The sequence below is a fragment of the Crocodylus siamensis genome, chromosome 5, assembly GCF_052110815.1.
Source record: "Crocodylus siamensis isolate JL-2025a chromosome 5, ASM5211081v1, whole genome shotgun sequence".
Classification (NCBI taxonomy): Eukaryota; Metazoa; Chordata; order Crocodylia; family Crocodylidae; genus Crocodylus; species Crocodylus siamensis.
In genome coordinates, this window is record NC_143399.1 from 30317835 (window position 1) to 30330306 (window position 12472).

The 12472-nt window shown below is 45.1% G+C and overlaps 1 long non-coding RNA gene across 2 annotated transcripts in view; it reads right to left on the reverse strand.

Moving 5' to 3' along the window:
* LOC149863664 (uncharacterized) overlaps window positions 1-12472 on the reverse strand; it is a 251301-nt gene that overhangs the window by 234371 nt on the left and 4458 nt on the right. Inside the window, exons 2-4 of one of the 2 annotated variants that reach the window (XR_016442482.1) lie at window positions 10065-10555; window positions 3120-3164; window positions 2480-2651 (exon numbers count right to left, since the gene is read on the reverse strand). This is a non-coding gene — a long non-coding RNA (uncharacterized LOC149863664). The remainder of the gene's footprint in view (window positions 1-2479; window positions 2652-3119; window positions 3165-10064; window positions 10556-12472) is intronic. The other variant, XR_016442483.1, reaches the window with a different exon arrangement.

A 12472-nucleotide genomic window follows, 5' to 3' on the forward strand; every position in this document is an offset into this window, starting at 1 on the left:
CTAATGATAATCTCCATACCTATGCATCAATTAAACAGAAACAGAGTCTCACTATGTTTTAACACAGTGTCACCACAGAGTATTACTCTCCAAAGCACTAAAGAAGTAACCCCACTATTATTAAACAGGCCTTACAATCTGTTCTGAAAGTGAACAGAATCAGGATTTGGCAGAGGAAAGGACTGTACAAGGCATCTGAAAGGTATTCAACTGAGAACTTCCTGGCCAATCTCAGCTTTACCCTTTGCTCTGACTTGTTTTGCCTTTGTTATTCTAGATCAGTGGTGCTGAATGTTTGGCTGCAGGCTGGTGCCTGGTGCCAAATCTGGTCTGGTCCGTCCAGGGGTCAGATGCGTCTGTAAGCCAGATCCAACACGTAGTGCTGGCCTAGCTGGGGCCCAATGCACTCATGCAGGGCCAAAGTCCAATCCAACTGCACGGGAATGGCCCAGCCAGGACTTGATCCCTTGGGAGCAATGAGGAAGGAGCCCAGGTGCTGGTCGCTAGGTCAACCGAAGGGAGCCAGTGACTCATACCTGTCAGCAGTCAGCTGACTGGAAGGGGCAGGGCCTGGATCCTATTTAAACCCCAGGACTGAGTCCAGGGAGGCAGTTCCCTGCGTGCAGCCAGAGGGGAAGGAGCCCTGTCAGACTGAGCTAAGAGGGGAGGCTAGACTGCAGGTACAGCCCGAGATTGGGGAAAGATAAAGCCACCCTGGTATGGCAGGAAGAATGATGTTACTGTCGATTGGCAGAGATTTATGTTATAGCCTAGGGGCTTCAGTTTTATGTTTGCTGTTTACAGTCGGAGGTTTGGGTGAGGCTATTAGGGAACGGAGGAGGCCTCATTTTTGGGGGCGCAGACTCTCGCACCAGTGAGGGCACAGCCTTTTGGGGGGGTGCAGACCCCGGTGCCAGTAAGGGCACAGCCTTTTGGGGGCGCAGACTCTGGTGCCAGTGAGGGCGCAGACCCCAGCACTGGAAGGACAAGCTTAAAAAGGCAAGGGACGCCTGGTGTGGTGGTGTGCAAGGATATATATATGGGGGGGGAGGTTGTATTGTTGCCAGGACTGGCAGGGTGCCCTGGTTTTGAACCGGTGGCCCCTTTGCTGTGAGGCTCGTGCCCGCCCCCCTGGACCAAGGGGAGGCCTTGTTCCAGAAAGGAACAGAAAAGGGGGCCACGAGCCTCCAGGCACTTGAAGGAAAAGCTAGAGCCTTGGGGGTCAAACCCTGTGTGGTGGGTTTGGACGAAGAGGCCTAGCTAGAATAAAAGTGGTCAGGCCATTCTAGGAGAGACCCCAACATACCGAATGGAATAGGCAGTTTCCTGCTCTCATAATAAATTCCAACAAGACGTGGCAGGAAAATTAGAGCAGGACAGAAGGATTCCAAGGGTGCCCCACATAAGGTGTGGATGACTAGGAAGATGGCACCGGGGAGGGAGACCCGTTACAATCCCACGTGCTGCACTGGGCCCCGCTCAGATCATATGGGGCTTGGAAATTTGGTCACAAAGCAGCAGTGGCAGTGTTAATTGTCACCAGTCCCCTACTGCCAAGTTTCCAGACCTCTGTGGGGACCTACAAGCTGGATTACATGGCTCTGTGGGCTGGTTCCATACTGTAGGCTGGGGGTGGACACTCCTGTTCTCTGTGAAACTTATGACACATAATTTTAATGTTGTATAAACTGTGGTGAACAGTGTAAAGAAATGCTAATTTTTCATGTTATTGTTACACTGACTACTGAACAATCCAGAGCATCAGAAAGAACTATTCCTGGTATTTCAAAAGCATCTATCTAAATATAGTTGTATCCAGTGACTCTACACATGACAGTACCTTATGTATCATAAAAAGGCAATGGCAGGTACGGTTACAATTTTAAATCAGTACATGGCAGACAGAAATGTAAACTCTATTTGTTGCTGAATTTAGGCTCATTATGAAAATACATCTCCTTGTGTCACTAGTACATGTGTTACATTCCTCCAATAAAAATTATTAATTGTATAGGATAGAGAAACAAAAGGAACAAACCTCTGGCTGTTTGTGAAACTTCTTCTAGGTAATTGTAATTCTTTTTCATATAGCATTTGTACACGGTCCTGAAGATACTGAGGACTCATAATTGATGTGCCCCTGTCTTCTTCATCATCATTATGACCACATTAAGCTAAGCTCCAATTAAGCTAAGCTCTTCTACCTCAATCAAACAGTCCTTAAGAAAACTGCACTTCAAAATTGGCCAACTAGATGGATCTGGGGATTACGAGTGAAAGGGAAGTAAGCAGAATGGGAAGAAAAAAGAAAAATAAGAAGTGCTATTATTTTAGTTACATTACCCTTAGTCTACAAGCCTCACTTCAGCAATCCAGTCCAGGTAGGATCTAACAAGAGGCTAGGGGGGATGTTAAGGGAACAGAGGATTTAAGATAAGTGACCATGATAGTACGCTGAATAAGACATTTCACTACTTACAGAAATCTCTAGAAATTGTATAAGAGCTGTCTTCATCCAAGCTAACACATCAACATCACAGCAAGTACAGAGGTGAATGAATGTGAAGAAAATCCAGGTCATCACACTTCAAATATCAACCTGATATATCTCAGCCTTCTCCTCCATTAACACTGCCTCTGGTTGACTGCTCCTTGACAGCATAGATATAGAAAACAGATCAAGGCTCCAAAACATTTTTCCATACATTCTTCAGCATCCTCTAGTCTCATTTTTCTTTCAAAAAAGTTCATTGACTGCAAATACTGGCTTTACAGCAAAGTACCCTGAAAGTGGATTCTGCACAAACTGGTACATTTTGTAAAGCAATTATAAAAGAAGCTCAAAATTGAGGCCATATTAATGGTTTCTCTTGCATTAAATTTCAATTTCAAGATGAAATCAGATGCCAGCAGCAAACACTTAAACCAGAATAACTATTATTCATCCATGGAATTTTTCATAGCTAAAAGACTATGACAAGAAAGCTGTCTGGAAGGTGAACAACTGCAGTGAGAGAACATTTAGTGCCTCAATGAAGAATAATAGTATACATTTCTGTATAAAATTTCTTAATTTACTTAAATTCTTAACATAGCCATTAAAGTATAAGAAAAGATACCTGGAGTTGCCATGAGATAGGTGGAGTACTTAATTTCCCAGAGATCTGCGAATTGCAAATATGAAAATAAAATGCACCCAATCTAGTCAATCTTTTCAGTCAAGTTTGAATACATTTTCAGATTATAAAAAGGTTTTTGTTCTGCATTACGAAGTTTATCATCTTAACAATGCAATGTTTAAAGCATTAATCTTTAAATGCTTTGTTTGATTTGTGGAACACTATATTTTTGTTATAACTGTGGATTTATCCCATCTAGAAACTAACTCCTTAAATACAGGCACAAAAAATTATAGACAGATAGTATTCTCTCCATAAAGAAATTTACAGCCAGCTTCCACTACTAACATCCTATTTTAGTCCACCCTATTACACGGACTTGTTGATTTTTACCTGAAGATATATAGTTCTGAAGATATATAGGTTTATTCAAAACCCAAAAAGAGAATATTTCAGAATGTAACGAAGACATTTTTTAAAATCAGTTATAGCCAAGAGAAAATTACCCTAATTGGAAAGTTTGTTCATCATTTTTTTTTTCATTTTCGTCTTCCTCAGAGACATATTTCGTTTCTTCATCTTTTGGTTTTTCACTATTACAGTTCTTGAAAATTTATGTGCAACTACATACATTTAAAACAGGTTGCAATTAAACAAAATTATTTTATTTTGTTATTAATGATTTTAAGTCTATTCTTTCCCATTAAACTTGACAAGAAAGACTATCCCTCAGTGGTAATCCAAAAGAGAGTGATATAAAACTAGTAACCTCCTGCTCCATCCACTGTGCTGGGAACTACCTGCAGTTGCACTAATGACAGGAAAGTCTATTAGAATCCACCATTCCTAGCACCAACACATGTTTAGAAACAAGCAAGGTCACATTCCTTTTCCATGCTGGCCAGCAGAGATGGAGAACATCTATGGCAGGGGTGTTTTTCAACCTTTTTCAGTAAGTGTACCTCCGGCAGCCAGACACAGAGCAGAGAGGAGGGGATGGGAAGCATGTGGCCAGACTCAGAGTGGCGCCAGTGTGGGGGAGTGGGGCAGCACCTGTGTGGCCTGCAGAGGAGCGCTGCTGCCCTCACCCTGCTCCCAGGAGGTGATGGCATGGAGTGGTGGTGCTCCATCCCCATACAACTCTGCATATCCCCTAGGGCATTCCCAAGTACTCCTGAGGATAAGCATACCCTCAGGAGTACTTGGGACAACCCTGATCTATGGAATAGTGCTGGAACTTCTACATTACTATGTATTGCCCAGAGTAAGCCTGGCTGAGTCAGCCAGAATAACTCTTCCAGCTGGGTAATTAATTTCCCTTTCCACCAGTGCAAGCCAAGATGTGATATGGCTCACACTGTTTATTTTTTATATTTATAAAGTGTTTGTATGCATTTTACAGTTCTGGAATATATGGGGCAAAGTGCTTCATCCTAAGGACAAAGGAAATAAATGGAAACTTTTCAGCAGCATCTCCTCAAAACCCCAATCTCAAATTAATAGATTAAGTGTCCATGCTGGTTGCAGCTCTAAGTCACAGCTGTCTAAATTGCTTCAGAAATGCAGATCTCTTCATACCAGGGTAACACAGTTTGAATCATAGTGTCTTGAATACATTTTGCTGGGAGCTTATCTCATTTGGGTGATGAAAGGCAGCTGAAGTACAGTAACTGAATTAGTCACTGCTTGTTTTAAGAAAGAAAGATGTAGGGAAGCCCTGATTGTGATTGACAAAACAATGAAGCAATTGAAGCAAGGACATTTAAAGAAGAAAACTACTACAGTTGTCTTGGATGAATCTCTTCATATATCTAGACTCTTGGAAAACTAAAGCCCCCATCACATAATGAGCACTACCCACAAAGCCACACTGACATCAGTGGGGTTCCACAGAGGCACAGGAGTCCATCTGTGCAGAGCTCAGGCCTAATATAGTAAGCCCTAATGATCCTATAATCAAATTTAATTAAAATCACTGGGGCCCAACATGGGTGCATGAATCCACCCAAGTGGATCCAATTGTAGGATCATGGTTTTAATTTACAGCTGTCTTACACCCTGTTGATACAAATATATTAGGATTACTAAAAAATACAATTAACCTAAATTAAACTTCCATCTTACATTCAAAGAATCCAAGTCAATATTCTCTTAAGGAACAGCCCCTAAATTTGCAAAGGACTCCACACAGGCAAGATCCTGTGTTCACACAGAGCCCCACTGAAATTGATTGGGGAGTCAATTGCAGAATCATTTTTCCACATCAAATTATTTCTCAGTAACAATATTTGAAGGACAAATCATTATGTTAGCCACATTCATATAGATTACAACCATTACATTGTCTTGAAAAGTATGCACATGCCAAACCAATTGTACTTCAAAAGAAAATCACTGTTTCACTAAACAGTCTGGGAAAAAACCTTGACCTGCTCATAATGCTGAGTATTACAACCAGAATTCAAGCATGTATTCAATTCAAGAGAGAATATAATCTTTCTACTGCAAAGAACTGCACTGTAGCACTTTTATGAGTGTGCATGGCATTCCAAGACCTGACAGCTGAAGCACCTTGTGACTGGGACAGCAGCTGAGAGGGGATGACATGAAGTCAGGGCACACTAGAAATCTGATCTTGCGATAGATGAGCTAGCACATACCCCAATGTCTGCACAGCATCCCAGTGATTTCCTTGAAATTCTGCACAGATGTTATCTATGTCCATTAGCATCACTAAAGATTTCGTTTTTACAGTGTGTAATGCAAGTACAGTATAAACAGATTCCTGTAAAGAATGCAGCAATCAGTGACAAGGTTGTAATTCCATCATAGTAATAATCTGTAGAAAAGCAAGTGGTTATAGCAATACAAAAACAACAAAAGAATAGTGCAAGAAAAGACAAAGGTCACATGTATTATATGCAACTCCAAAACCATAATTCAGCAGTTTTAGTTCTGAATTTCATAACATGCCATAATCCTCTCCTTTGTGACAATGAAATCGTAATACTTAGTCCTTGTGTTCCAATGACCCCTTCTCCATAGAATATCCTATTCAAGCCATGTTAATTCTTTCAAATTGAGCTTTAAAATACCCCACTTTTCCCATAATACCTCTAAGAAATTAAAGGAGGGAATATCTCATAAAAAGGACCAATATTTATCCTCACCTCTGATTTCTATTACGTATGACTGTTTCTAATGATTCAGAGTAGAAGTATGACTGGACCACGGGTATGGAGGGCTATACCCTGTACAGGAGAGATCGTGTTGACAAAAGGGGCGGGGGTGTAGCTCTCTATGTGAAGGAAAGCTACATGTCCCTGCAAGCTGATGTTGGCGACCGGCATGGACAGCTAGAGACCCTCTGGGTAAAAATTCGTGGGGAATTCGGCACAGGGGACACAACGGTGGGAGTCTACTACAGACCTCCCACTCAAAGTCCCGAGCTTGACCAGGAGTTTGCCCGGGAACTGACTGAGGCCGCTTGCTCCAGGACCTTGGTTGTCATGGGTGACTTCAATTACACGGACATCTCGTGGGAAGATCACTCAGCAAAATCTGAGCGGGCGCAAAGCTTTCTCTCATGCGTGGATGACCTCTACCTGACCCAAGAGGTCTATGGGCCAACGAGAGGCAAAGCGCTGCTTGACCTGGTACTGGCTACGGGGGATGACCTAATCGGCGACCTAGTGATCGATGGGAAGTTGGGTGACAGCGACCACGAGCTGATCACCTTCACCATCCGCCGTAAAGCTGGCAAGTCAGTCAGCAACACAGAAGTCCTTGACTTCAGAAAAGCCAACTTTGACAAGCTCAAGAGGCTAGTCGGTCAGGCCCTCAGGGACCATGACCCCAGGGAGATGAGAGTTCAAGAAGAGTGGTTGCTTCTCAAGGAAGCGATCCTCAGTGCACAAGCTAAATCTATTCCAACACGGAGGAAAGGCAGCAAGAAGGCACAGCAGCCCCCCTGGCTCTCCAGGGACCTAGCGGACCTACTGTGGCTAAAAAGGAAAACCTACAAAGGATGGAGGACGGGATTCACCTCCAAGGAGGATTACTCCGCGCTGGTCCGGTCCTGCAGGGACCAAACCAGGAAAGCCAAGGCTGCAACTGAACTCCAACTAGCTTCAGGCATCAAGGACAACAAAAAGTCCTTTTTCAGATATGTGGGGAGCCGGAGGAAAAGCAAGGGCAATGTTGGACCCCTGCTAAACCAGATGGGGCAACTGACAACTGACGCCCAGGAAAAAGCCAACCTATTAAATAGGTACTTTGCGTCACTCTTTCATCAGTCACACGGGATGCCCATGCCTGCTATGGGACAGGGAAATCTGGGTGAGGGGGATCCCCTACCCTCCATCAATGCTGACCTCGTGAAGGAACACCTTGAGAAGCTGGATACCTTCAAGTCAGCTGGCCCTGACAACCTGCACCCCAGGGTACTCAAGGAGCTGGCGAGCGTCATAGCCCAGGCCCTGGCAGGGGTCTTTGAAAACTCCTGGCGCTCTGGTGTAGTGCCCGAAGACTGGAAGAAGGCCAGTGTGGTGCCGATCTTCAAGAAAGGGAGGAGAGTGGATCCGGCTAACTACAGGCCCATTAGCCTGACTTCTATCCTGGGGAAGATCTTAGAAAAGTTTATTAAGGAGGCCATCCTTGAGGGACTGGCCCAGGCTAACATTCTAAGGGATAGCCAGCACGGGTTTGTTGCAGGTAGGTCTTGTTTGACCAATCTCATTTCCTTCTATGACCAGGTGACCTATCACCTGGACAAGGGAGAAGAGATTGATGTCATATATCTTGACTTCAAAAAAGATTTTGATCTGGTATCCCATGATCACCTCTTGGCCAAACTACCCAGTTGTGGCCTTGGCTCCACCACGATCCGCTGGCTGGGAAATTGGCTTCATGGTCGGACCCAGAGGGTTGTGATTGATGGCAGTCAATCATCATGGTGCCCTGTGACCAGTGGGGTCCCTCAAGGCTCTGTCCTGGGACCCATACTGTTCAACATCTTCATTAATGATGTGGACATTGGAGTTAGGAGTGGACTGGCCAAGTTCACCGATGACACCAAACTTTGGGGCAAAGCATCCACGCCAGAAGATAGGCGGGTGATCCAGGCTGACCTGGACAAGCTCAGCAAATGGGCAGACGAGAACCTCATGGTGTTTAACACCGATAAATGCAAGGTTCTCCACCTTGGGAGGAAAAACCTGCAGCACCCTTATAGGCTCGGCAGTGCTACGTTGGTTAGCACTACAGAAGAAAAAGACTTGGGGGTCATCATTGACCACAAGATGAACATGAGCCTGCAATGCGATGCTGCGGCTTGTAAAGCCACCAAAATGCTGGCGTGCATCCATAGATGCTTCTCAAGCAAATCCCGGGACGTCATTCTCCCCTAGTACTCGGCCTTGGTGAGGCCGCAGCTGGAGTACTGCGTCCAGTTTTGGGCTCCACAATTCAAAAAGGATGTGGAGAAGCTTGAGAGAGTCCAGAGGAGAGCCACGCGCATGATCAGAGGTCAGGAAAACAGATCTTACGATGACAGGCTGAGAGCCACGGGACTCTTTAGCCTGGAAAAGCGCAGGCTCAGGGGTGATCTGATGGCCACCTATAAGTTTATCAGGGGTGACCACCAGGATCTGGGGGAACATCTGTTCACCAGAGCGCCCCAAGGGATGACGAGGTCGAACGGTCACAAACTCCTGCAAGACCGTTTCAGGCTGGACATAAGGAAGAATTTCTTTACTGTCCGAGCCCCCAAGGTCTGGAACAGTCTGCCATTGGAGGTGGTTCAAGCACCTACATTGAACACCTTCAAGAGCAAATTGGATGCTTATCTTGCTGGGATCCTATGACCCCAGCTGACTTCCTGCCCTTTGGGCAGGAGGCTGGACTCGATGATCTCCCGAGGTCCCTTCCAGCCCTAATGTCTATGAAATCTATGAAATCTAAGATACTTAGAATTTGCTACATGATTATTATTATTTTTTTTTAAAACACAGAATAAAAGCAAAAAGCCACCTCAAACTATGGCCCAGTCTAAACAGCTTTTTTTCTGAATACAGTACAATCACAACTTACACGGGGGTTACATTCCCAGGTCACCGCGTATAGTTGAAATCGCATATAGCCGAAATCGCCGGGCTCAGCTGTGAGAAGCCGACATCGCCAGGCCCGGACAAGGAGGCCAGCTGAGCATGAGCCCCCCAGCCATGCCGGCGCGTGCAGGCGCATGCAGGCAATACCACACGGCACCATGCAGCGCCGTACTATGCGCCGTTTCCCAGCCGGCACCTGTCGGCCAGCCCCAGCAACTGAGCGTATAAAGCCAGATTTGCATAAGTTAAATACACGCAAATTGCGACTTGCCTGTACAGCCAATTTCAAGCTCCATTTAGAACACAATTTTTTAACTCTCCAGTTCCACACTGCTTTGAAAAACAAACACATTTTTAAACTTATTTTTCTCAATTTAAACACCTCTATTTCAATTTTTCTTCAAACTCCCATTAACAGAACTGAATTATTTTTTTTAGAGTAAAAAATAAATACCTATATTCTTATGTTTCTGAATCAGCACTTTCCATTCCACTTTTTGATACCTTTTGAGCACTCACAGACTCAAAAAAAAAAAAAAAAAACAACTCACAGAGCACAGATCATGCTCAAAGACTCTTTACACTTTCCACATGAAATTATTTGAAAAATAATTTACTGAGAAATAATTTGACTGGAGACTGGACAAGGAATACTTTTGTAACAGGAATATTTAAGAGGAACAAATGCTAAATTGATAGAAAGGTAAAATTACGAGCTTTACGAGCACTCGTGGTGCTCTGGTGTGGTGACAGAGAACTGGAAGAGGGCCAGTGTGGTTCCCATCTTCAAAAAGGGGAGGAGGGAGGACCCGGGAAACTATAGGCCAGTTAGTCTTACCTTGATCCTGGGCAAGCTTTTTGAGAAAATTATTCTGGCGCATATCCACGAGGGGCCAGCAGGGGAGATCATGCTTAAGGGCAACCAACACAGGTTCATTAGTGGCAGGTCCTGTCAGACCAACCTGGTGGCCTTCTATGATCAGATCACCAAATCCTTAGATGCAGGGGTAGCAGTGGATGTAGTCTTCCTGGACTTCCGGAAGGGCTTCGACAGTGTCTCTCACCCCGTTCTCATTAAGAAACTAGGGGACTGTGGTGTTGACACCCACACATTCCAATGAGTCATCAACTGGCTTGAGGGCCTGCACCCAGAGAGTGGTGGTGGACAGGTCATTTTCGACTTGGAGGGCTGTGGGCAGTGGGGTCCCCCAGGGCTCAGTCCTCAGGCCCGCACTGTTCAACATCTTCATCAGTGACTTGGACGAGGAGGTATATAGCACCCTGTTCAGATTTGCTGATGACACTGAGATGTGGGGGGATTTGGGCAAGCTAAAAGGGAGGAATAGGCTGCAATCAGACTTAGACAAGTTATAGGGGTGGGTGGATGAGAATAGGATGGGATTCAACACTGACAAGTGCAAAGTGATGCACCTGGGGAGGAACAACCGGCACCATACCTACAGGTTGGGGAACTCCCTTCTTGTCAGTAGAGGCAGAAAAGGATCTTGGAGTCACTTCAAGAGGGATGTGGACAGCATGGAGAGGGTCCAGAGGAGGGCCACTCGCATGATCAGGGGACAGCAGGGCAGGCCTTATGAGGAGAGGCTACGGGACCTGAACCTGTTCAGCCTCCAAAAGAGAAGGCTGAGGGGGTATCTAGTGGCCTGTTATAAACTAGTCAGGGGGGATCAGCAGGCACTGGGGGAGTCCCTGTTCCCCCGAACACTGCCAGGAGTGACCAGGAATAATGGTCACAAGCTGACAAGAGGGTAGGTTTAGGCTAGATATCAGGAGGCGCTACTTAACGGTCAGGGCGGCTAGGATCTGGAACCAACTTCCAAGAGAAGTGGTGCTGGCTCCTACCCTGGGGGTTTTTAAGAGGAGGTTAGATGAAGACCTTGCTGGGGTTGTTTGACCCCAGTACTCTTTCCTGCTATGGCAGGGGGTCGGACTAGATGATCTACTCAGGTCCCTTCCGACCCTAGAAACTATGAAACTATCTGCTTAGGTCCCTTCTGACCCCAGAAACTATGAAACTATTAGCTGTCCTTCTATCATGGGATTGTATTTCCTTCAACTATAGGGCTGTCTTGGTGTTCTTCCTAAGAAAACACAGATGTCAAGAAAAGTATGGAAGAATATTCCCTTAATGTAGACAAGAACTCTGAATTCAGAAACCCTGGTGTAAGATAAGGGAAAAAAGGAAACAGGAGTGGTTGTGGGTTGTAAAATGTCCCTGTCTACGCACTCCCCACACAGTGTCTGAGTCATGATCTATGCCCACACAAAGTAAAAGGTGCTCTGGCCCACCGAGAGCTCCGTTCACCCTGGCAATAAACCTAGAGGGGGAAATGGTACCAATGTAGTTTCTCTCTCCTAGGAGTTTCAACTAAATTTTCTAGTGAACATGCTCATTTCCTCTCACTGTTGTCCCTTCATATCCTGAAATTTTAACTAGGGATTTAAATTAATGTTTATATTGGTGCTCGTGGATGTAAAGGACTGATAGCCATAAGAAAGTAAGATATGCATCCTTCTGGTGCTCTGCATATGTGCCCTAATGTACACTATCTCCCCATATCCAGTCTTGCATCTTCCTGAGGTAAACAATTGTGCCTGCTCAGGCTCATTATACAAATGACACACTGTACTTTTGTTTGTTCAGTGCCATGGATGTTCATTATCCTTAGTAGTAATACTGTAGTACTGTACAAAATACAGTGGTCCCTGTCCAGGGAGCTAACACCACAAAATAGACAAGACAGCCTATATTAGGGTTGTCCAAGTTCTGAGTGGCTGAAGGCTGCATGTCATACGGGCAATGCAGCCCCCACCCCCACATGACTAACCACCCTCTCCTCACTCAGTAAGCTCCCTAGACCCCCTGCCATTCTGCCCTGCCCCAGAGACCCCAGCCACTACAGCGGCAGAAGTAATGGAGTGGTGGCTGGGTGGGAGCCCACAGACTGTGTGTTAGCCCTGGGCTGGAAGCAGGACACAGGCTGCCAACTGGACAGCCTCAGCTTATGCAAGCCTAGCAAAAAACTGCAAGCAAATAAATTTCATTCATTGGGCAAGAATGTTTCTTGTTCATTCATTCCATTTTTTAACAGTTCTTATAAGAGGCAATAAGTTAAGCAACATGTTGAGCAGCAGTAGGAAAAGCTATCCAATTAGCAAGGCCAAAATCAGAACTGTATAGTGATTGGCTTGCAAACTAACTCACCACACCGCTTAGTATTTACT